Genomic DNA, 27,790 nt, shown 5'->3' on the forward strand with positions numbered 1-27,790 from the left:
CATTAGCCAGGACTATATATACAAATAAGCGATATCACCACGAAGCGTAGACGTTAATCTCGATTTGATGGCTCCTAACTATAAATTGCTTTGGATTTACGTACTAGGATTTATCCAACCTTTATTTTTTTCTTCCTATCCTACTCCTTCTATTCCTCTTTTTCATCATCATCATCATCATCATCATCATCGTCATCATCATTTTTTTTTAATTTTATTAATAGAAAATATTATTTTTTTGAGTTGAACGGTAAAGATCGCATACGTAAGCTTCGATAATGATGTTTAAGTTAATCGAGAAGAAATCATCATCTGCTTGTTCGAGATTAATCGTAATTGTAAATGACATGGGTTACTCGGTACAAAAAAAGTCTTCTTTTTTTTTTTGTCTCAGATACAAAGTTCTAAGATTACTTGGAAATAATAATAATAAAAAAAAAAAAATTACAAAAAAGAACATAAAATGAGATGGAAGTGAGATTAAGAGAGAAGAAGAAGAAGAAGAAGAAGAAAAAAAACTAAACCGTACTCGTTTATGTCTCATACGATTATAGCGATCGTAAAAGACTGGTACGATAAATTCCGTGACGTACGATCGTGTTCATGACTCGTATCATCACTCGTGTGATATAGTAATTATATGAATTATCGAAAATACATCGTTCTAATGCTATCAGAACATTCCTTATGTCGTTTACGCGATAAACCAATCAAGAGAAACTGTTCAATGCAAGAATATCTGTAAGTATATGAGTAAAGAAATCTTGAAATAAAAACAAAAGTAAAAAGAAAATGTAACGAACGTATCGTTCTCATTAAAATTCATGGATAATTTATACCTCGGTCTTATCGTTGACTTATGTAACACGTAAAAATGTCAACCCAGAGATGATTTTATTCGACGTCTGACCGGTTTTTCCATTCATTTCTTATACACTTTCAATTAGGACCGTGTATGCACCATAAAGTATCGACAAATTTCTATTTTTCATTGAAAACGAAAGTTTCCAACTTTCTTCAAAGTTTTTTCTACTACTTCCCAATTTTGCATTCACCCACGTGACATCATACGTTATTATATTTTTAAAAAAGAAACATTTGTTTCGAACAAGTGTTTAACAACAACAAAATGAAATTCGACAAGTGAATTGAGTGAAAAGAAAAAGAATACACGAGATAAAACGTTTCTTCATTATTTACGGGCCACTGTGCAGCAGCATTGTTCGTTTCGTTGCACATAAACCGTACCAAATCCGTAGCTGCCTTTTGCAGCCCTTGCCGATGCCCGTTTTACGTCTTTAGTTTCGTGAATGGAGCAATTAGCATTCGGTGGCTGAGAACTTGGCCATTCTAACGCGTATGCTACCAACAACGGCACTCTCGATATCCTTCTTTACGAATTTCTTCAAATTTGCATCATTTCTTTTATTAAAATACGTTCAATCTCATTTGTATTTAAATTCAAACACGTTTTTGTTTAATTCTACACACCTTAGTCGTTATTTTTCATTATCTTTCCGTATCAACGAATTTTTCTATCTTTAATTTGATTTTATTCTTTTCTTTTTTTTCAATTCGCATAACTTGAAAAGAAAGCGGAGAAGGGTGGGTGTGTGTGTGTGTGTGTTTGTGTGTGCGTTGGGGGGGTAAGAAGACAAAAGAAAACGAAGCGTTTACCCGTAGCGTAGCTCGAAATGAATCGGCAACTTTTAATTAAGATGGTATCGTCCTCTAGTTTGCGACCTGGGCCCCCTCCTCCCAACCACCCTTCTCATCCCCCTCCCATTTACCAGCCCACTTGAGTCTTTCTCGCGAGATCACCGTGGAAGATCGTCCAGCGTGGGGTGGTTTGGTTGAGACGGGGACGCGGTTAACATTCTTTTTGTTCATGCCAACTATTCATCATCGGTGACTCTTGGAAAGATAGAGGGAGTTGCTTCTTCTTTTCGTCCTCGACTACGACACACCGTCTACGAAAGCTTCCTGGCCCTTGGGGGTTTTCTTAATGGACCTCGAGCGTGGTTCACCCTTCACCCCACCACCGTTCCGAGGTGAACACATCTCTCTGTCTTTGTCTCTATCTGTCTCTCTCTCTCTCTCGTTCGAGTCCTTTCTATCGTCTTCCGTAGACTTTAGCAAGGATTTTAATTTCCAGACTTCGCCCTTTCCAACCTTCTCTCTCTTTCTCTCTCTCTCTCTCTCTCTCCCACTTTCATTCGAAATAACTCGGCAAAGTTCCAAAAGTTGAAACGTTCGGTTCCTTGTTGTTGTTCCTTTCCGTGATCATTATAAACGTCTAGAAGAATCTAAGAACGATTCTCGAAATTGTTATTACAAACTATATAGTGGGTAACATAATAAAGAAAAGAAAAAGAAAATGGGTGGAGCAACCTAAAGGAAAGAAATTTCCCCCTTCTACTCTTGGTTATATTTAAGGAATTACGCAAAAATAACGGTGGTGGTTAAACGGTGGTCCTACGGTCTAAAGCGAGCGAGAACGTTGAATCCTGTAATTATGACACGTCGTAAACGTACGGTCTTCCTTCATAAGACCTGCCTCTTCCGGACCTTGAGAAAAGAACTCGTCCCCAAAAACTAAGCGAAACGACCTACTGGACTCTCCACTCTCTCTCTCTCTCTCTCTCCCAACAGACACGAAGGTAAACCGCAAAACTTTCGTGTCCATTCACGTGAATACAAAAAAAAAAAGACAATCGTCACGCTCAATATAAAAAATAAATAAATTGTTGAAATCAAAAAACGAGAGATAAACCCCATAGCAAAAAATGTGGACAGACGTTTTATCGTTTCTGCATGTGATAAGAAAAAAAAAAAATGTACAAAAATACCGTCACCCTTCGTCGTGGAAAAAAAGGGCGTAACACGTGGAGGGTAGGTAAGGTATGATAAGGTAAGGTAGGTAAGCCGCAAAAGTAGGCGCACGGGATGGTGGGGAACGGGGGAATCGTGCCGGTGTTACAAAGCGTGCGTAAATAATAAATACCGGTGTCTCTTGAGGTGTTGTGCATCGGAAAAGAAAGACTGATGTAAAAGAAGAGACAAAGATGAAGATAGAAATGATGGAAGGAAAGGAAAAAAAAGTAAGTGCGAGAGTGAAGGGTATAAAATAACGTAATCATGGTAAGCGTGAGACGTGTGACGCGCGTGCCTTCGTCGAAGCGTGCGAAAAACGTCGGAAAGGCTTTTTTTTCCCCCGTAACGTAAAAGGAGACAAAATTTCCCGTCCTGTCGTTTTAATTCCCATAGGAATCAAAACACATACACGCATACAAGAAATAGAACCGAACGAAGCCGCGAGAAAGTTGTGTGTAGCGAAATAAAGAAGGAAGAAAAAAAAAGAGATGGAGGATATGGGTAGATCGAAGTCGAAAACAGAAGGGGCTGAGGGACGGGGCAGAGGAAACTAAAAAGAAAAAAACAACGAAGAAGACGAAGACACTAGGACAGCAACCAAGACTGCTGCTGCTACTGTTGCTGTTGCTGTTGCTGCTGCTACTACTGCTGTGCAGGTGGCTGCCTTCTTCTTCTTTTTCTCCTTCTCCACCCAACGTCCCATGGGAAACGCTGATAAAAACAAATGGCGCCGCGAAGAGGGTGAACTCCAAGAGAGAAGGTGGGAAGAGAGAAAATAAAGAAATTACTTGGTGCCGCGCCCCGTGTAAACATTGCCGATGAATGGACGAGGAGAAGCTCGTTCCTTTCCTTGGGGAAGAACTTTTCCCCACCACCCACCAACCTACCCCTCCCTCCTCCTCCCTTCCGTTTCTTTTCTTTTGTCTTCCTTATCTCTCTCTCTTTTTCTTTTTCCTCGCGAGTTTAATCAGAGCGAAGGTTTTATCGAAGGATACGAGTGATCGATTATCGTTGTCACGTGTCACAAAATCGTCCAACCAATCGATTCCCATTTCTTACGAGAGATTTTTTTTTTTTTTTTTTTGTTCTTTTTAGGATTTCAGATTACTTTTGGATTAATCTTTGAGATCGAATAATATTACAAGAGATAAGATAAACGAATAAACTAATCTACGAAAATGATTCGTTCTCAAAAAAACAAAAACAAGAAGAAGTAAAAGGAAAGTAACACCCATTGAATATTTAAGCTTCAATTTCATAGTGTTTCGAACTTACGGTGGGTGCTTTTCGTCGTTGTCGGAGACATATTAAAAAAAAGAGAATAATAAAGAAAGAAAATGTGAAACGAGAAGAAGAAATTGCTAAAGGAGGGACAACAACTCATATTCGCTTGGCTCGTACAATGCATTCCGAAAGAGGAGAAAGAGGAAGAGGGGTGCAGAATCACCGAATATACCCCCCTATTGTCGTCTAGTTGTTGCTTTTTTTCTCTCTCTCTTTCTCTTCTCAAACGTTATATGCGATTATTATTCATTATATCTTTCATTCTCTATCTTAAAAAAAAAAAAAAAAAAAACACAAATCCCTTATGGTATCTCCCATATAAGTAAGTATACACGTTCTGAGTTATCGGTAGACGCGTGGAAAAGCCATGAATTGCAAATCATGCGCAAGAGGTTGAAACGAGAATGAAAATAAGAGAGAGAGAGAGAGAGAGATGTATGTGCCAAAAAGCAAGAGAAAATTTTGCATGCATAGTCACCCCTCGTGACTTCTACTTTCTATTTCTTTTTTTTTTCTTCCTCATAGTACAAAGTTTTCCCTTCCTTCCTTCCTTCCTTTTTTTTCTTCCTATTCTTTGGTAGTTCACCATTCGTCTTTTTCTTCTCCGTCATATCGTTACGGTTATGGCATTAGGCACACGAGGCTAAAGTACAAACGGTTATTTCGTTGGAACGAGCTACTCGCACGGTACGGTACGGCACGACACAGGCACACGCAGGAAATACTTTCCCTGTTTTTGTGTACGGGGGATGATAACGGGCGAAGGTTACGAGGGGTTCGAGTAAAGGATCCATCGAATTTTCCGGTTACAAGTTCGAAAGCGGTAGAAAAGCCTTTTCTTCGTGAAAGATAAAACTAACACGAACGAGATGGGATTGAGATTTTCTTTTTATAGACAATTTACTATTATTTATAATTTAACTATATGATATATATATATATGTATGTGTTTGTTCACATGTTGACGTTAAAAAATGAAATTCATCAATTAACACTATGACGTCCGGTGGCTCCACGTTGGTGCCATTCGGAAATTATCGCGCAAGCGCAATATATTTATATCTTAATACATGTAAATTCCGTGTCACGTTTGTGACACTGTTTGTTCGCAATGGATTTCTAAACTACTAAACCGTTTTTAATAAAATTTTGCACACTGTGTGCAGTTTCATCCAACTTGAAAGATAGGATAGTTTATATCTCAATTTATAATCGCAATTATTTGTTTATTAACATAGAGTCATGATTATCTCTGTTAGTTCGATAAGATTCTAACAGATGGCGATATAATTATATATATATATATATATATACATGTGCGGACGGCATAGTGTTAAAGTATTCAAAAAGAAATATAATTGCATCCTTTAATAAAATAATATAAGAATTCGTGAGATGCGAATAATTACAGTATGAAATCGAAATTTGATCCGTAAATTAAATCTGATAGAACAATACAACGAACAAGAGAACATTGCTTTTTAAAATACAGGAAGAGATAAGATCACATAATTACAAGCATTGTTATAAAAAGTAAACCATAGTTACATGAAAGATGGATCAAATTTCAATCTGCTTCTCATAAATTAATATTATACTCCCCCATAAACGTTTAATTTTTCATGAATCAACTGAATTATATTATTTAAAGGTAACGTATACACACGTGTAGAGAAAAATATTTCTTTAAGTATAATCATTTTTCTAGAAAATATTTTCTATTTTATTACTTAAGAGAAAGGGAATAATTAAAAGGCAACTAATGACTCGGCGAGTAGAGACAAAGGGTTCATTTGCGCGAAGCGGCAGGTGTACGATCTTTCCTCTTCCTCCTCCTCCTCCTCCTCCTCCTCCTCCTCCTCCTCCTCCTCCTCTTTCTCATTCCATCTCTGAAAGCTCTCTTACTCCTGTTTATCACTCGGCTCTCTTCCTCGAGCAACAACGCATCTGCTTCCAAAAGAGAAAGATAGAAGATGCCGATTCAAGCGTCAGCAGTCAGTGAGAGAAAGAAAAAGACAGGGCAGGCAAAGTAATTAACATCGTCCGAAGAAACTTTCCATTACGAAACCATTAGGCCAGCTTCTTCTCTTCTCTCTCTCTCTTCGAAAGCCGATGGATTATTAAACCCCCTTACACCTTTATACCATCTAATCTAACGTTAGATAATTTCCATTAGTTTCACTAAACGTAAAGTAATACAACGATACAAAATTAATATAGGCTTGAATCAGAAACATTTAAGGTTCATATGTGTACCATGAGCTTTCATAATTATTCGAATTATATGAAAAAATATCGTAGGTTTAAGATTAATGTTATGGGAAGGGGGTGGGGGGGGGGGTGAGTTTGACGAGTCTAATGGATGAACGACGAGATTCGATGGATCGTGCACGCGAACGGCTGTCAGAAGGAGACGGTCTCTCTTCATCAGATATCCTGACAAGAGGATTCAAGCCAGTAACCGAAGGGCCTACACTCTCTCTCTCTCTCTCTCTCTCTCTCTCTCTCTCTCTCTCTATCCCTTTCATTCTCTCTAATTCTCCGACTCCCTGAAGTACACCTACTCTGCCCTCGAACGCTCGTGAGATCTTCTCGTTTAGCATCGAGCAAGCACTACAACGGGTTCTCTTGCTCCACCACCCCCTAAGGCCACCCCTGACTGCGTCGACCTTAAGATATTAAGTACTTTACCCGCGATTAGATCTCTCATTGTGCGGCTCGGTGTCAGACAAGCGGTTCGTTAGGCCCCAGGGAGTAAACGAGAAGGAAAGAGAGAGAGACACACACAGAGAGAGAGAAAGAGAGAGAGAGTGAGAGTGAGTAGTACTGGACAGAAGGAGAGAGTTGAGAATTCAAGAGACAATGCCGGCCTAAGAGACAATTGCTCGAAGTGAGAGAAAGAGAGTGAGAGAGAGACTGTCTTCTTAACTGCTGTATAATTTCCTGCAACGACACCTTCATTGTGCGCGAGGCATTTCATTCTTATCGCCTGGATGCCACCACGGTTGGAAAGGGTAGAGTTGGATGGTAAGAGAGAGAGAGAGAGAGAGAGAGAGAGACAAAATCGGGGTTGTGGAACGTCATGAATGGAAGCAGAAATGCAAGGCAGGAATTTCACGGGCTTGTTCGAGACTCGGTTAGACCGATGTCGCTCTTCCGAATGATTTCCTTTCAAAAAAAAAAATAATAATAATAATAAAATAAGAAAAAGTACATTTAATTTTATTCAATTATTTTTCTTAATCCCATTGACTACCAACTATGACATATCTCGTAGTGTGCGCTGCAATTTTGGTTATTTGCGTTAAGAATTATTAAAAAGGTTTAATCAAATATTTATTTGGTGTAAAAAACATTGATTATCTAATATTGTAAAAAATATTATTAAAATTATAAAAATTGTAAAAATAATATATTAAAATAAAAATTTGATTTAAATTATTAATTTTATAAATTAAATTCTTATAATTAAAAATATAATAATAATAAAACTTATTATAATTATATTTTTAAACATTTTTAACGCTTTAAATATGCCTGGTAGTCCATGGGTTAAAAAATATATTTGATTTTACATTAAATTTTCAAATATAATATGTTTTTTTTTTTTTTTTTACAAATTCGTAATGAAGTAACCGAGTTTAAACAGGTAAGATAATTCATTCGAATTTAATCGAGATAAGAAATGAAGTGCCAACGATTAACATATAATGGGGTATCGTGTTAAAGATCGTTAAATTGAGATTGAAACGGAAAGATATCTAAAAGTCGTGCGAAGATTTTTAAGAATATACAAAACCATCATGAACGTTTGAAATTTGTTCCAACCTTCAACCTTTCTCTCTCTTTTTCTCTCTTTCTCTCTCCCACGTTAGTTGAAAACGAGAAAGATGGGACTGTGGTTGCACTCGAAAATTTTCGAATAGAACCAATCATCAAACTTGGTCGTTGTCGTCCCCCTTTTCTTTATTTTCTTTTTGTCAAAGAGAGAAAGGGAAATTCGAGGGGTCCAAATTCAAAGAGTAAAACCAGAACAGATTTACAGTTTGTTTTCTCAAGTAAGGCAAACCTTTAAGTGATCCACTCGAAAAGGGGATGATGCTTGAATTAACCTAACAACAATTCCTAATTCTTTTTAATCATGTGAATGAAATATTGAACAAAATTTACTAACATTTTGTTGTTCAACTTGTCCAACTTGTATCTAACGTTGAAAATAATTTTAAATTTATTTTCTACTTGCTTTTATTTCTCTTTTCTAATCTACCGAGAAAATCTTTGATAAAAGCGAGAGAATTTCGATTTAATCGTAAAACCGTGAAGGGAAAGGGCACGACGAGACCTTTTCAAAGCAAAATATCGGCTCGACTTTCTCACAGAGAACGACGACGACGATGCATCGATCGACAAAGTACCAAGAAGAAACGCAGAGAAGAAAAAAAACAGTGAGAGAGAGAGATAGATAGATAGAAAAAAGGAAAAGATGGACATAGTGAGAGAAGGAGGAGAAGGAGGTGGAGGAGGAGGTGGAGGGGCTTAAACGTTTTTGTAGATTCGCTACGCAAGCCGACCGCAAAATCAGGAATGAATGAAGAAGTGACACAATGCAACGGTGCAGACATTCAGAAAAGAGAAAAAGAGAAAAAGAGAAAGAGAGAGAAAGAGAGAGAGAGAGAGAGAGAGAGAAAGTGTCTAGCGCCCTGTAGAAGCCAACCCCCTTTTTTACAGTCGCATCCCTTTTGGACCCTTCACTCTCTGTTTCATTCTTTCTCTCTGTCTTTCTTCCTTGCATAGACTTTTTCTCCTCAATAGAAAAAGTAAGTGAGAGAGAGAGAGAAAGAGAGAGTGAGTGAGAGAAAGAGATAGAATAAAAAGAGCATAAAAGGAAGAAGCAGGTCGTTTTAAAGAGATCGTTGATGCGTAGCAGTAACGTTGAGTAGAAGCATGGAAGGTCTAGGTTATGTGTTTCCCTCTTCATTGTGCATCACCGTGCACAAGAAAAGGGCCCCCATGATTTTCTATATAGAATTCTATCGACATGTGACGGATCGTCGTTACGGAAATATGCCAAACAAGAGTCAAACTAAGAGATTTTTTTTTCTTCTTCTTCTTTTTTCTTTTCATTACAATTATTACAATTTTTTTTATTTTTAAGTATATTTTTTTTTTATACAGATAGATATATTTAATATTTGAAATTATTATTGGCTATCTAGTGGCTTAATTACGTAATAAATGAAGATCAAAATAATAGGGTGGAGAAAGACGGGATTCGTAATGACGTAAAATGGCGAATAATGGCGTGGCCTCGACACAAGCAACCACCACCCCGTTGTTTTCCATCCCCCCTTCCTTTTTCTATAGCCCTTCTTCTCACTCTTTATCTTTCCAAACGTTCGCCATTTTGTCTACTCTCACGGAACGTTGTTATTTCGTCGGTTCCCCGCGTTTTCAATCATACACATCGGTGAGTTTCATTATTACCGAATTTAGAGTCTATCTCTTCCTATTTCTCTCTCTCTCTCTCTCTCTCTCTCTCTCTCTCTCTCTCTTGTCTTTCTACAACGATCGATAAAATCGCTTGGAACTTGAAATAAATTAAATCCGTTGCCAGTCCGTCGAGTTTGTTTCCTTTCGATTCGATTCTCTTCTATTCGATTCCATTTGATTCGATTCGATACGATACGATAAGTTCTTACCAAGAAGGAATTGAAAAGAATTTGAATTAAAGAGAATTAGAAGGTGTTGTTCTAGAAAGAGAAAGTGAAAAAAAGAAAAAAAAAAGTAAAACAGACGAGCGTATATAAGCGTGCATTGGTGAGCAACGACGCTTAAAAGCGGCGTTAATTGCGCGAATGAAACGAGATAGCGTATACGAGAGCAACCAAGTGCTGCTGGCCGAGTTTTCGTGACAGGCAACAACGTATCTTTTTCATGTACATGACCCACAATTCTTTTCTGCCCTTTTTGTGTTCCTTTTTTCATCTTCTTCTTTTTACTTTCTTCCACGTTTCGCAAATTTCTCCTCTCAACGAGACGACGAAGATACTCGAAGCCCACGATACGTTTCTTCTTGCACGTGTAATTACCAAATGACACTGTAACAATACTCTGTACACACACACACACACACACACACACACACACACACACACATATACGTAATACATGCACACACAAGTACAAACGATCTAATGGATAATAGAATAGAAATTCTCTTGAAAGTTAAAGCGATGAAAAGTTTATCCGCATAACAATGAAACGTTTCGAGTGACACGGACACGCACGTGCTGATGCGAGGATAGATGAACTAACAACGAATGAAGAAACGAAATGCTAGTTTCTATGCTCGAGGAAAGACACCGGTTGTTGTGTTGATAGTTCGCCAACGCGTCTTTTTGCACCGTTACCATCGTAGTATTTACTCTAATTCCGAGCATAGAGTTTACTACGTGTTACAAACACGTCGATTACGAGTCTCGCATGATTGCACATGCACGCACGCACGCATCGTATGCATGTGCATGCAACATTTTCTTGCCAATTATACTTCAAGATAAGGACCCCCACCCCACCCCCTTCTTTCTTTTACATTAAACGTTCCAGATGTAACCAAAAAAAAATAAATAAATAAAAAAAGAGATTTACATACTTTCAAACTAATCGTTAAATTTGACACTCCTTAACAAGTATTTATAATCGTAAAATTTCAAACTAGAAACTAAAACCAAAACATAACATTCCATTTATATACATCTATCTTTATTTTTCCTTTTTTTTTATCTAGCTATCTATGTCCCTCTTTCTTTACGTCACGTTTACATCGTACACGCAATAAAAGTCACGTCAAAGAGGTGCTCGAGGACGAAACGACCGAGAAAAAAATTTAGGAAACCCGGCTGCGAACCTCGAATGAGCCTGTGGGATGAACGAACACGAGACGTTTATTCTCTCTCTCTCTCTCTCTCTCTCTCTCTCTCTTTCTCTTTCTCTTTTGCTTTCTCACGCGGTCCGTTTCCATCCATGAAACCGGCAGACGCGTTAACGCAAGCACGCGGCGCGGCCTACTCTCTTTACGGCCGTACTTTGTGGTTTTGGAAAAAGTTTCTTACGTTACTAAAATCCAAACCCTCAGTGATTCTCTTACTCAATCAAACTAAACTGTTTTCTTATACTTTATACGAATTTTGATGTTTCCAGTTCCGTGTCAAGTCCTTTTTTATTATTTGACTTGTCATTCAGGTCATTTAATTTAGCTTGAACAAAATCAACCATTACACATGTAATTAATAATTATTAAGATAATTATTAAGATTAATTTTTTACACATTAAATTTGTTATAAACATACATTTTCAAATGGTAAGTGTACCACCGGTGGTACACGTGGCCTAAAGAACAAGTTTACCGTGTACCACCGATGGTACACATGGCACGGAACGTAATAAAAGACAATATCTTTGATGAACTACGATAAAGATAGAAAAATAGACGAATTAAAAACGACTGGTGACTAATTAAAAAAAAAAAAAAAGCAACAAACTAACAACGATGCAATGTCGTTCGAGCGGAATACCTTCGTTAAGAACACCACACACACTCTCTTTCTCTCTTTCTCATCTCATCTCATCTCGAACTCGTGCTAGCGCGGGAAAAAGATGACAAATAGATGGCGGACGAGGAGGAGCGTGTTAAAAATACGATTTTATGGTGTACGGAAACGTTTCTTCTTGCTGGGGACGTCGTTACGGCGTGATTCATCGAGTCGATCGTCAGACACACACACATACACACATACGTATATAATCTTTCCTCTGTCCACTGTCACAAAGTAAAAGGACGCATCTTCTTTTCATATGCATGTGTGCTTTCATATGAGAGAAAAAGAGACTATATGCAAGCACGTCGACTTTAGTCTCGTTCGCGAGTCACACGTGCGCGCTCATGAACGCGTAAAGTGAAATCTCATACAAGCTGGGTCGGGGACAGACACACTTCTACAATTACAACTACTACTACTACTACTATTATTACTACTACTACTACTACTACTACATGCACAAATAAAATGTTAGTTCGCGAGATGAGTCGCGCGTGTGCGTGATCCCGAGGCTCTGCGGTTATTTTAACAACGTGGCAACCTCTTTGTAGACCGCACGCTTGTAAACCAAGAATGAAGTCTGTTCGTTGGGGAGAAAAAAATAATTCTCCTCTACCGACCTCTTCCCTAACCCTCTCCCACCCCTCCCCTAACTCTCTCTCTCTCTCTCTCTTTCTCGTATTATTTTTTTTTCTTACATAGTTCATACGAATTCTAATCTAAACTCTTCCTCTTTGATACTTTATTAGATGATACACATTTTATCTACAAAATAATATATATATATTTATTTAAAAAAAGATTTTTAAAAAATTGAAAATTTTGAAAGATAATTCATTTAATTTCATTCTCACTTGTTAAAATTATTTTTTCCTCAAACATTTTTTTAACAAATTCTTTTTATACTTATTGGATGGATAAACGTGTGCGTATATGTGCATTTTATCTACAAAATAATACATTCGAAAGAATACCTGTATCTGTATGTATATATATATGTATATTCGTTTAAAAGATAAGACGAAGAAAATTTGTGGAATATGCTGCGGCTACTTTGAAATTCATCGGATCGTTCGCTGACGTATTTTTGTGTGTGCGTGTCTCTCTCTCTCTCTCTCTCATTCTATTTCTCTTTCTTTTACATACGCGATTCCGCGTGAGTCACGCTCTAAATTTAGAGAGTCGTGGAGGCGTGTTCGAGCACACGCGAGAGAGACCGAGCAAAAATATGTCATATACTCATCTTTATATCCACGGCTATGTAGACAGCGTGCTACGAGCTAGAACGAGTGAGTGAGTGAGTGACTGACTGAGTGACTGAGTAAAAGAGAGAGAGAGAGAGAGAGGGATGTGTTAGCAGAAGGACGATGTGTCTTTTATCCCGTAAGACACGATGTGTGGTCCAGCAGTTAAAGTCGTTCGAATCGCCCGCCGCGAAGAGCCTCGTCGAACGCCGCCATCAAAATCCAATGGTGAACAGACTCGCTTCTTTTGCGCTTCTTCCCGTTTACTGCGAACACGACGACCTAACACGAAAAGAAAGAAAGAGAGAGAGAGAGAGAAAGAGAGAAAACGACCAATATGTGTCTTTATTTATAGCCGAATAACAACTCCGATGATAACAAATTGAACGGGCTGTGTGTGGTGATCGTAACCAAAGTCAAATGATCGTTTTCTTCAAAGTTTCCCACATATAAAAATTATTTCTCATGACTGACGCAACGATAATTTCAATGTTTTATTTTCTATGGGGAAAAACAATATTTTTAAAAAAAGTAAATAATATGTTTATGTAATTGTAATATGTTTGATGTATTGTATTTTTCTATATGGATGCGCCAATAAAGAACAATCTTGTTGTTCGCACACAACAACCGTCAGGGTTGCGTCAGTGGTTTCGTCAGAGTTTCGTTTGGGTTTCGTCAGGGTTTCGTCAGTGTTATGGACACAGCATTAGGTGAAAGAAAATAGAGACTGTTTTGAATCTATGTTATATTCCATATCAGCCCATTTTCCACCGAAACCCGATTGACTACTTTTTTAAATACACGTTTTTTGAATTTTGAAAGCGTTTTGATTTTAAATAAAGTTTTTATTCTATGATTTGTCGCAACAATTTAAGGTGTAGTTTGGGGCATTAGCTGAATTTTGCTGCGGTGGCGTTAATACGTAATTACTAGAATAGTTATACTTGTTCAAATATAAAATAGGAAATAAAAATTTGTTTAAAAGAAAAATCGTCCATTAATTTGTTTTAATACCTATCTATATTTACAGGTAGGGACAAAAAATATGCTTCTTTCTTTCTCTTCAGTGTTATCTAATCTCGAGATAGAGTTGCTTTATTGATTTAAGGGATTAAATTACAAACTATGAAAACGAAAATGAAATAAAATTATTTCTGTCCTTTAAAAAAAAATGATTTTCCTTTGATGATGATGTTTTATCGATTTAACTAATCTTAAACTATTCACCTATTATGAATTAAAAAATTTCGTTTCTCAAAGCCTAGTACTTTCCTCCAAAAATCCCAGATTATTTCCTAACTATAACTGAATTTCTACGATTTAAGTTAGAAAAATATATTATGTATATTTAAAAGTATAATAAATTATTTGTAGAACACGCTTATAGATATGTATCTTCATTTAACAATGATAAGCACGCTATATAACATATTGAATATTAAAAATGTTTTTATCGTTTTTCGTTCGGTCGTTAGTCGGTTCTGTTATCTCAACTAAAAAGAAATTTATGCGAATAACCAACTAACTAACTAACTAACTAACTAACTTACTAAATGTACTGCGTAAAAAACATACAATTAAAAGAAATACAACAAAATAATATATCGTACGGATATATACGTCATATTGTAAATTACGAGTGGCATTCGTCAAATTAAAACAATCAATATTTTCTTCTAATACAATATTTCAAAATTCTTATACGTAAAACCATATTTTCTTGTTATTCTCTGTTAAAAAAGAAAAAAAAATGAAATCATCCTAAAATATGTCGGAAGTTTACATTAAAAACAAATATAAATTATTTCAAATTTACAGTACGAGACAAATACCAATACCTCTTACTGTACAAACACAGTAAGATATCATTTATTAATCTTAATATATATAAATTACGTGTCACGTTTTTTGTCCGCAATGGACTCCTAAACTACTGAACCAATTTTAATCAAATTTTGCACACTGTGTGCAGTGTTATCCAACTTGAAAGATAGGATAGTTTATATCTTAATTTGACAATTGCAATGGACTTAAAAATGTGTGTATCGGACTGATTGTGAGCCACAGCAAGTGGCAGGGCACACCTAGTAGTATATGTAATTAAATAAATATAATTGTACTATTAATTATATATAAATAGTATAATAATATTTATTAATATTTATTATTATGAATAAGCATACTCAAATGCAGATAATAAAAATAATTTGAATAATTTAGAATAATTATTTGGTGTAGCAAATAAAGAATAAAAATTCGTAAGAACAAAAGGAAAGATCGTACAAGTGGTCGAATCTCGACAACGATTGAACCCGAGAACGTCGAACAATGGCTGCTCGAGTTATGGAAAGAGGGTTGTTCAAGTAAGGAAGGAAGGAAGGAAGGAAGAAGAGGAAGGATAAGAAGAAGAGTTTAGAGGCGAGCCCCGTGACAAGCCCTCTTTCTCGTCACGGCAAAGTTTCATCACCGACACGACGCAAACTCATTCACTCCCTAGGCCCTACTCTCTCTCTCCCTCTCTCATTTTCTCTCTCTCATTTTCTCTCTCTCATTTTCTCTCTCGAGCCCTCCTCAACTACTGGAAGAACTTCCAGCAACAACTTTGACTCTCCTCCTCGTTTATTCCGGCTGACTGCACGTTCGTTCGTTCCGGGCTCGGGCACCACCAAAAGGGGGATAGGAATACTCTCTCTCTCTCACTCACTTTCATCCCCTTTTGCTCGTTTTCCACCACACGGCCATCTTTCGCTCTTAAAAAAAAAAAAACTCAGGAATATAAAGTTCGATGGGTGCCACGATCGTTCGATGAATCTAACCAACTTAAACCCCGTTCATTCGTTCGTTCATTCGTCGCCTCATTTTTACGATAAACGAAAGAACGATAGTGTTCGTTTTCATTCGAATCAAGAATCTTCCTTTTATTATCTTTTTTACGATTATTCGGATCTTACTTTAGCAAATCTTTTTATCGAATTTAACAAGTTTGAACTTTTACATGTCCCAGTGTCATTCACATGTGAAAGATTTTAACACCGTGCCGTCCGCACGTTTAATTTAGATTTTTTTTTCGTAAGAATATAATTCATATATAATTTATATTTAATATAAATAATATATTTATTTATAATAGAAAAAATATAATATATATATAATTTCCGAATAACACCAACGTAAAGCTACCGGCACTTATCCGATTGTTTTCGCATGGCATCAAAGCGAAGCCACCGGACGTCATAGTATTAATCCCGTTTATTTATATTGAAAAATGTCAATTATTATTTAAATGTACTATAAACGATCTACTGAATAAAATGCAGAAAATAATAAAACTAGAATACATTTACCGTGATGATCATGATAAAAGTATGAAAATGTTAGCGTATAAAAGATCACAAGGGGGAAACTAGGGGTGGTTGGAAAAGTGAAGGAAATAGGATGAGAAGCTAGGTAGTTTACGTAAGGGTGAAGAAGCAGCTCCTGGTGGTGTTCCCGTAGGAAGGTAAAAGCAAGTAAGCAAGAGCGCGGAAAGGAAGACGTTAAGAGAGGAACGAGGAAGAATTAGCTAATGGCGCACGATGAATCCGTAATGGGTTTGTGCTGTTCTTCTCGGTGTTTCTCGTGGGGGTTGGACGCATCCCTGGGACTTCGAACTCTTCCTTTACTTGCGCTGTTTGCCCATCGACGCGACGTGGAAACGCGTGGAAAGACGAACAGACATTGAGAAAGAGAGAGAGAAGGAAGAAAGGAAGGAAGGAAGGAAGGAAACATAATACCCGAAGGAATGCAGAGAAGATGGAAGCTCAGATAGAAAAGGGATCTTCTCTTGTAAGTAAAGGGAGGATAAAAGGAGAGTGGGGGTAAAACGAAAGTAGGAGGAAAGAAAAGGGCTGACTGCTTTGGCCACTCTCTCACCAACTGGTGAATCCTTGCGGAAAAGCTTACAAGAGTAAAAGAAAGAGAGAGAGAGAGAGAGAGAGACTTGAGCTTTCGTTGAAGTGCTGTTTGCGGCTGTTCAAGAACAAACTCCTCCCTTTTTCTTTATCCTCAGAAAACTGGCAACAAACGTGTTGCTTTACTCTACTCTACTCAGTTCTAACTCCTTTTTCTTTTTCTTATTCTTATTCTTATTCCACTTCGACAATTCTTTGAGATTGTTTCGTATAGGAATGAGAAACGTTTTATCGCAAATATCAAACCCTCTTCTTACTAAGAAAAGAAAAAACTAAAATATATGCGCAAAGAATTTTGATTTTGAAAAAAAAAAAAGATATTCTGACAAATCGAATAGACGTTTCATCTATCTCGTTTGATTGTAATTAACGATCGTCGAGAGAATTATGCGTATCGAATTATTCGTGGAATTAATCTAAACTTATCTACACAACGGGCGTGTATTATACAAAGAAAGTAAAAAAAAAAAAAAAAAAAAAGAAAGAAATCACGCGTTAATTGCCGAGTCGTTTAAAAGTACCCAGTCAACGAGATGATTATTAAATGATACTCGATATCGTGTTAGACTCTGGACACTGACATGGATAAGAAAAGTTTATGCTTGTAAATTGTGCTTTTAATTAAATGGTGTTAGATTCTTTGAAAAACGTAAGAACTCAATTATCTCTTGAAGCTTCCTTGTTTTTAACCCTTAAAGTGGACACTTGGTAAAAGTTAGTTAAAGTGTACTGTGGGTGTTTTGAATGCGTCTCCTGAAGCTGCTATTTAATATTTAGACCTCGCAATTTTTTTCAAAGTAAGTTTGATACACAGTAACGTTTTCGCGAGATCAAAAATTTGTTGGGGTATCAAACGCCCCATGGGCACTTTAAGGGTTAAAAGCAAAATCGAATTAAAATCGATGTTGTATTTTCTTGATTAATTTCATTTGACGTTGTTCATGAATAAAACTCATAAACGATATCTTTGAATAAATTAGAAAGTATCTAATCTGTTTCTTGACACCCGGTAGTAGAGAGAAGCGGGAAGTTAATATTCGCGGAATTCATCTTACTTTCTTTTGCTTGTGTTGGTAGAACTCGTGGCAGACTTCGCGGTAATTCTTAAGCTATCCTCTGACTACTAACCGGCTGACAGTGTAGAGAAAAAATCTCGATGCTTCCGAGAAGACAATCAAAGAACCGAATGGCGAACTAACCAACCAACCAACCAACCAACTCAGCCAGCCAACCATTTGGGCATGACGACTTTAAAAAAATATAAACCACGTCGATACGCACGCAAAGTTCCCATAGCGGATATGAAAAGAAAGAAAGAAGGTACCCTGAGGCTTCTGTTATCTTGCGTCTTTTTAAACAGCTGTCGAACGACGGTGTTCAATTAAAAAATGGAGCTTAAACTTTCGGAATTTTTTCCAAAATTTGTATATCACGTTAAGAACAACAAAAAAATAATATGAGATGAAGTGTAAACATTATAAATCTAAAATTATGTTTATTAGCATTGATAAATCTGGATAATTATAAACGATAATATCGATGTATCGATATGATAGAGATACGATTAGTATAGATATAGTATGTTCGGGGGGGGAGGAGGGGGGGTAGATATGTGTATAGAACGTATCGCAGGTGGATGTCGATATCTCTATCGGTAATATCTATAATTAGAGATTAATATCTATCAATATCTATCCATATGTCAATATTAATGTCATTAAATTTCGATCTATCGATATATTCGTGAAATACTCTACGGAATCATATATATTCGCATAACTATTACATCTATCAACCGAGATCGTTATTAGTAGTAGTAGTAGTAGTAGTAGTAGTAATAAGTATTCAACAAAATCGATGATTAAATATGAAATTCAAGTTTATACATAATCTTAGATGTATCATCATTTAAAAGGAACGAGTTTCACGCTTACAAAGATGCCGCAAAGTTGCGTTTAATGTTTCTCTTAAACGTGCTAGCGAAGGCGTCTTCAAACCTTATCTTTCATACTAATCGAAATCACGTAGGCGATTCGCGATCGCACGGAGTTATTTGCATCCATCCTCTTTCTCATTCTTTCTTTCTTTTTCTTTCTTTCTTTTTCTTGATCTTAAATCGTATTGTGTGTTAATCAACGCAAGACTCGCGGAAACGGCGTTTCCTTCGGTGCTAAGGAACGAGATCTCGTCTCGTATTTCTTCGAGAGGAACGAGCCACATGAAACAAGAATAATAAGAAGACAACCAAAAAGAACAAGAAGAAGATAGTCTCTCTCTCTCTCTCTCTCTTTCTTTCTCTTTCTAGTAGTCGAGAACCATAAGACAAGGATATTAGTGTTCGTTCAAGACGGTCAGTTTAAACTCTAACATCTCACGCGATCTATTCGCCAAAAAACATTTTCCTTTCTTGAATCTTTCAAACTATCGAATTCTTTTTAAAATCTACACACAATTTTATTAATGTACACGCAATAAACCAATCTTTTTATATCAAACTAACAAACTAACCAAAATAATACATCAATCAAATATATTTGATATTATCACACACAAAGTAACTTAAAAAAGAAAATTTATAATTTACAATAAAAAAAAAAAAAAATAATATTGGGTTGGGAAGAAAGTCATTTCGGTTTTCTAGTGTGAAATGAAACTCTATTGTTTCTATCCAAAAAAAAAAAAAAAAGAACGAAACAAACAATTGGTGCAAGCAGAAATTACTTTCTTGCCAACCCAATAGAAACACGAAGAATGTTAGGGCTCATCGAGTAAAAAATCGCTTAGCAAATCAACGTGAAAGATAGTTGAAAGACGTGAGGATGAAATGTGATGGGTAGGGGGGAGAGAAGGGGGTGTGGGGATGGGTTGTAGGTACGAGTTGGTCGATAATGCGGTCACCGATACCCAGGCTAGATTTGGCAATCGTTCGTAATTGCGTCGATATTTCACATAAGCCGCTTAATTGATTTTTCTCGCGACTCTGCATGAACCTCCTCCTCCTCCTCCTCCTTCACCTCCCCTTCACCAATTCAACCCTTCCTTTACACTGTCAAACTCTGTCTCACTGTTTTATTCTTTATGCGTGTTCGTTTGTGAGAAAAGTGAGAGAGTGAGAGAGTGAGAGAGGTAGGCCATATTTACGAGTATTTTTAAATCGTGCGGAATAAGCGACGTTTATTAGGATTCCGATGAATCGACGGGTTGCGAGCGTAATTTTGAAATCCGCTCTTGGCAAAGGCTCGTCGATAAATAATAATCTCAATATACATATATATATGCATGCCCGTATATGTACGAACGTGTATATACAATAAGATTAGTGTGTATTGTATTTATTTATACATGTGCAATTGATGACGCACGAATGAAAGTGAAAAAAAAAAAAAGATCTGAACATTTTTCTGTACATTTGGATATTCAATAATATTGCGTTAAAATATAATATTCGCAGGATGTAATAATAAATATAAAGAAAAAAAAAAAAACAAGAAGAAAAGAACGTTTACATTGAAAAAGAAAAAAATAATGAATTATGCGTATTTAAATTGGAGGGTAAAAAAAAAGAAAAATATTATAAAAGTATAAACGTTTATACCGACAAGATCAAATTATACTTAAATATACGTAACATTTAATTAACTCGAATTAGAAAGTCTCATGACTAGGTTGAAAGAAAAACGATTAACCTGGTTAACTCGCGTAGAATCAAACTCACTTTGTACGTTCGAGGAAAGAAATTTTATCAAGCGTGTCGATGATAGAAAAAAAGAGAATAAAAATCGATTGTAAAATTGCAATTATTTTGTTTGAGAAAAAATAAACAGAATAAAATTTGTTTAATCACTTGCCCTACGATTTAACTTTACGGTTGCAGTGCCATTCACTACAATGTTGCACTTGTCGAAACAATATCAACTGAGTTTACTATTATTTTCCATTTTACAATTCTAATAGCACAAAATATTGAAAAATATTGAATACATGTGTATTTAATAGGGTAATATTGGTTGATATGACGAAAATAATATAAATCTATTTACAACGTGTACATCACGTCGATAGGCGTTCGTAGTTTTGAAACAAAAGCATTTCAACGTGCATGGCACGTCTTTGTAGGGCAAATGGTTAAATAGAAATAAAAGAATAAAATAATCATTGATAATTGAAGCAATTTTTAACGACTAAATTATATAAATAGATTAAAAATGTTTCTAATCAAAAAAAAAAAAAAAAAAAGAAAAAAACATTTACCGAGAAACGTGGAATCGAGGAAGACGATGACGCAGGAGAGAAATTATTCAAATCAATGAACTCTGACACTCTCTCTCTCTCTCTCAGTTAACTGTTAAGGAATGAATTGTATTGAGAAAGAAAGAAAGAAGAGAAAGGGAGAATGTGAGAGTGAGAGTGTGAGATTAGAAACATAGTAAACAGTAATATTAATGAGTGTGCCACCCGCTGTCATGTCCGGCTATCGACCATCCTACGAGCCATCGATACCCCTGATACGATACGCCAATGACGCAAGTTTATTATTCATTAACATGCCAATTAACTTGGTTGTCGTATTGCTCGATCTGACTTGATTTCTCTTTCCCTCGTTCCCACTTTAAATACGAAGATACCGTATACATAAATAATATGCATCTCATTCTCGATTATACTTGTCGAAAGAAGAACAAGAAAGAAAAGAAAAAGAAAATCCGTGAGAGAAGAAACTTTTTAACACAAATATCATTTTTTTCTTCTTCTTCTTTCTATATATTTATAAAACACCCTATAATTATTACGAATAAATCAATTTTGTTCGTTGGATTGTATCAATCGATCAATCAAAAAAAAAAAAAACGTACAAAGCTGATCTTGAAATGAAACTTGAAAAAAAAAACCACGTATTGTCGATTAAACGCGAGACCGTTTGAAGCGTCCAATAAAAAGTAAGAACACGTAAGACCAAAACGATTTGAAAGTCGTGTTTCCAAAGGTTTTAACTAAGTTTCCCCTTTTCTCAATGGAAAGAAAAAAAAAAGGGGGTACAAGGCGCAGAAGTTCACGACATGAAGGCCTCATTATGCGCTGCTGCTTCGAGAGGACAGAAAGAAAAAAAACAAACAAACGAAAAAAAACAAAACAAAAAAAAAAAACAAAAAAAAATAATCATGGACCGATAACCGGCCGATACGGCCGGCTCGCTAAAAACACAGAAAACAGAGAATCAGCCTCATTACTTCTATCTTCCTCCCTCCCTCCCACCCCCCCCCCTCTCTCTCTCTCTTTTTCATTCTCTTACTAACATATGCCGATTTCCAGGAATTCTCTCGTGATCTTTGGTCCCCGTACACGCTTTAACACACTCCCTCTCTCCCTCTGTCTCTCCCTCTCTCTCTCTCTCTCTTTCTTTCCTACTTTTTTTCTTCTTTTATTTCTTTCCATCCTCGGCAAGAGCTGATAGTTGTCAGAAACCAGAGGATATCTTTTCTCCAGACCCTCCTAACACTCTCTCACTCTCTCTCTCTCTCTCTTTCTCTCTCTCTCTTTCTCTCTTCTCGTTTTCTGTCCAAGAAAGAGACGGTGGTGTCGACGAACCGTCGATTAAGAATCTTCACTCGCACGAAAAGTCCAACGTTGAAGGTTGTTACGAAGGGTCTCCCGACAGTCGCCCCCTCCTCCTCCTCCCCGTGCTCTCGCGCTTGACAGGATACGTTCCCGGCAAATCGAGAGGGCCGATCTGCTTCGAACTATCCATGGAAAAAAAAACCAACCAAAGAGAGAGAGAGAGAGAGAGAGAGAGAGAGAGAGAGGGAAAGGTTCGTGGGAGAAACGAATATTTGTCCCCACGAGAAACTTTTACTGTCGTCCGTTTTGTTTTCTTACGATGTATTCCCCCCATATCTTTTTATAAAATCAATCTATTTTTTTTTTTATAAGACACATGAATGGCTAATTAAAAATATTATCATTAATTAAATATGAAAAACGAATGTTGTAATCGTGAAAAAAAATATTCATCGATTTTTATTAACACATTCGCGATCACTGGACGTGAATTCACGTCTTTTCAAGTTCTATTCCTGGTTGTCACTGATGTGATTCACGTCATTGGAAATTTTACAAATTTAATACAAATAAATTTATATATTATATATTATTTCATAATAATTATTATTTTTTATTATTACTTTATTAGTATTTTATATATTAAACTAGGGATGCCTTGCCACGCGTTGCTGTGGCTCACAATCAGTCCGATACACACGTCTTTAAGTCAATTGCAATTATAAATTGAGATATAAACTATCCTATCTTTCAAGTTGAATGAAATTGCACACAGTGTGTAAAATTTGATTAAAATCGGTTCAGTAGTTTATGAGTCCATTGCGTACAAACAACGTGACACGTAATTTATATATACTAAGAAGATAAATATAAATCTTAATATATATTTATGTATAAAATATATGTAAAAATTATTGTTTATTTCAAAATTTCATTATTTGTGCCGATACTTGATATAAGAAACGGAAAAAATATGCCAACTGCGAATGTGTTAACACGTAAATATGTTTGAATTGTAAAAAAATGTAAGTGCATTTATACTAATAAAGAAAAAAATAGTATAACACGCAAGCCAGGATAGAAAAGATGAAATACTTACTATTACTATTACTATTTATTATTACTGCCATCATTTTCTCGAGCTGATATCGCGATCGATTCTATTAGACGAGATAGAATCTATTCTAAATACTAAAAGGAGGAGCAGTAACGTGTTTATCCACGAACGATTGCGACACGATATGTTAATATCCCATACCCATACCTTTCCCATATTTCTTATTGGATAAATAACAAAAATAATCCTAGAAAAAAATGTAGACACAAAAAAAATACAACAGATAAATCTGCATTTATGTACCTATTTGTGTACCTGTTTGAATGAAATAGAAAATTTGTAGAAAATATCGTGTTTTTTTTTTTAATATTCATACCAATGATCTCTATGAAAAAAAAAAAAAATGAGGAAAGAAAAAAATCAACTATAAATAATTCTAAATAATTTCTATTCATGCATTTGAATGAAAACATAGGAAATAATTGGTCTTGATGAATTTTAATTACGAAATATCATTCCAATAATTCCTATCGATAAAACAATAAAAAGTAAATATGTATTTATGCATTTATGTATAGATAATACGTAATATTAGCGTAAGTAGGAAAAAATTGCGTCATTTTTACTAGTCGATGAAATGAGGTAGAAAAGAAAAAAGGAACTATCGTCATTGAATAAATGGAATTGAAAATGAACGTGTCACGAGGCCGTGCGCGTGTTTTTAGTATTAAATATACGTGCTTAGATAAGTAACGTCAAATAAATATAACTACATAAAGTTTATCATATTATTTTACAAAACGATATTATATTAAAAAATAATGATTAAAAATAAAAAAAAAATCAATATAACAAAATAATAATCGAAGGAAAAGTTAGTCGGCATTCTTGTTTGTTGGAAAGAGTCACGAAATTATTTGAAAGCGTGGCGATGTTTAACGGATGACGGAATACAAATTAGGTTCGTCGACTTTGGGACTGTCACTCGATGCTTTCGGGCCTGGTCGAAAAAGTGGACGAGGATCGGGCGAGATGATATCTTGTCGCAAACAGACTGGCACGTTAATGAGCATTTGGAGACGACAAAAATCAGAAAGAATTAACAAGGAGAAAAAATATCAAAAAATAAAAAATACACTAAACGAAAAGCAAATAGTAAAAGAGCTGACAACAACAACAACAAAATATATATATATATAACTCGTGTATAATTATTCTAACATAAGTAAGGCTTAAATAATAAAATAATTGTTAATTAATTAAAAGAAATGTGTAATGGTAACTAAAAACACCAAGTATATAATCAAAATACCATTTTCCTCCGAATTCAGCTTCAGACTAGCACGTGGTCATCTGTGAAAATTCTTATTGTTTGTGCAATTGTGTGCATTTCATGTTGTATGATAACTATTCTAACATAAGTAAGGCTTAAATAATAAAATAATTGTTAATTAATTAAAAGAAATGTGTAATGGTAACTAAAAACACCAAGTATATGATCAAAATACCATTTTCCTCCGAATTCATCTTCAGACTAGCACGTGGTCATCTGTGAAAATTCTTATTGTTCGTGTAATTGTATGCATTTCATAAAACAATCTTAAATATAAGTAGAGTGTATTAGAATATTCAAATAATTATGAATTAATTGAAAGAAATGTGTATTGATGTTTAAAAGCACTGTGTATATGTCAGGAGTACCGTCCTCTTCGAAATTCACCTTCAGACTGGCACGTTGTCCTCTGTCAAAATTCTTTTATACGATGTTGTTTATATGACTTTCCGAATGTTACGTATGTGTACAACTATCATAATATTTCTAATAAAGTAAATTTAAGATTAAAACGTTTAGATTTTAATATTTTGAAATATGTGTAACGTGGATTTTAAAGAGAACGATACTCTGAACATATATTTCATACTTTTAAACAGCAATAGATACTTACACCAATTAATTAACAATTATTTTCATACTCCAATGCACTCTACTTATATAAGAATAATTATTATACAAGAATTATATAATATAATAAATAAAATCCCAATAAGCACGTTCCCTTCCAAAGTCCTTTTTACCTGACTTGTAATTTAAGCCAGGTCAATTTTGCTTGAATAAAATCAATCATTACATATAATTATTAATTATTGTAAATATAACAATTAAACCAACTTATGGTGCTTTATTTTATATTATATTTATAATATTTGAATAAGAATATTTTTGTACACAATGAAATTAGTTATAAACAAATATTTTTAGTACATTAAATAAATATGTCTATAATGGTAAGTGTACCATCGGTGGTACACGTGGCACAGAACGTGTTATCGAAATTAAAATTATAATTGGAAAAATTGATTAGACTAAAAGCTTCATGATATTTTAATCTATCTATCTTTAAACGTTAAATAAAAGAATTCTACACACACTCAATCGTTTTCCTATTCTATTCGTACTACGCATTGAAGTCTGTTTCATGATGTAAATCAACCAATTACACTGTAATATTACTCAAAATCTAAATAATACTATAATTGTGAATTGATGAGAGAATAGCATGCTTTACTTATGGTTAAACTTGTTTACCGTTCAACATATCGATTTACTAGATTGTGTTTCTCCTGTTGTTTTGTTAACATCTTTTTTTTCTCCCCCTTTCCCCTTCTTCTCGATTATTTTTATTATAATAATAATTATTATTATTATTATTATTTCATAATCTTCTATATCGATTCTTTTTTTTTTTTTATTATTTTCCTTTACCTCCACCTTTTCCTCGCGAGTACGATAAATTTATTCACCGACGTGGGTGGAGTTCCTCGCGTTATTCGACGGTGCCTAGTAGTAGACGTCGTTTATTAATTCATTCCGGATAAACGAGAGTAGGTGCCTACTTCTTCGTTTTATTTTTCTTCCTTTTTCTACTTTCGATAACACGGTGGGTCAGCAAGTTTTAACAAACACGTTTTTACAAAAAAGGGAATATATTTCCTGATACGAACTCCTGGTCATACAAATCCAATTACGTTTTATTATTAACAACAAGTTTCTATCTCTTTAAGAAAATGTTCATTCATTTATATAATATAAAAAAGAAAGAGTATGTAATATTAGAACATTACGACGACCACGCATTCTCTCGTCGTAGATACACCGGGTACCAACCAACCAACCAACGGTTCAGTGGTAATGCATTTTTTCTTCTCACGATCTTGCGCGTGTCACCTCGTTGCACTTTCTAGGTAGAACAAACGCTTTAGCAAAACCGTACTAAACCACCATGAGATAGTAAGAGAAAGAGGAAGAGTAAGAGAAAGAGAATGAAAGAATGATCTCGCGTTCGAGATCGATATCTGGTCACGAACTGAGCTCGCTTGCACTCGTCCGTGAATACACGCTCGCGCGTTTATTAAATTAACACAACCGAGAGAAAGACAAGAAAGTGCTCGGAGCCAAATGAAAAATAAAATCAAATAAAATACAAGGGAAGAAAGAACAACAACAAAAAATTCAGGAATGCACAATCCCGTAGACTAATCGGTAAGTAAATCGGCGAATCGTTTGTGAAACCACGCAAAACACAAGTACTTGCAGGTGTTGGATCTCGCTAACAAATTGCAGGTATACACGAATGAAACTGATTCCTATTATGCAACAGATTATACTTCTCATAAGTGCCGACATACACACACACACACACACACACACACTTAATAATATATTCTGTACTAAGTGAAAAGAAATGATTTTATTTAAAAAAAAAAAAAAAAATAATAATCAAATGTTTCGAAGTTTTGGAATAGAACGAAAATGATTTTAACGAGCGTCCCTCCTAAAAAAAAAACGACCACTGAAATTAAGATTATCGCTCGTTAACGAGTCGCGAAAACGTCGTTCGAACCGTGCACATTTATACACATGCACGCACGCACACAATCTCATACACATGTAGGAGGGTAAGAACAAATAGGACGATGCATGGCGATAGGAAAAGGAGGAAGCGAGTGCAGCCGCGACAGATTTCTCGCGGAGATTCGTATCTCGTCACGAATTAGCTCTTGCTTCGTGTAAACTGCTCGAGAACAATAAATCCAAAGACGCAACCTCGACGACGACGTTGCTTTAAACTTATATATCGTTCTCTCTCTCTCTCTCTCTTACTATTTTTATTTCTTTGGTGGTATGTGTTTTAAAGGCTAACGTAACTCTCGCTTTTGATTGT

At 35.5% G+C, this 27,790-nt stretch overlaps 1 protein-coding gene across 3 annotated transcripts in view; it reads right to left on the minus strand.

The window, feature by feature from the left end:
* Nucleotides 1–27,790, minus strand: part of hth (Meis homeobox homothorax) — a 359,920-nt gene that overhangs the window by 224,301 nt on the left and 107,829 nt on the right. The gene's annotated exons all lie outside the window — the stretch shown is intronic.

The sequence above is a fragment of the Polistes dominula genome, unplaced genomic scaffold, assembly GCF_049000335.1.
Source record: "Polistes dominula isolate Pdom_NZ unplaced genomic scaffold, Pdom_raw_medaka contig_74, whole genome shotgun sequence".
Taxonomy (NCBI): domain Eukaryota; kingdom Metazoa; phylum Arthropoda; class Insecta; order Hymenoptera; family Vespidae; genus Polistes; species Polistes dominula.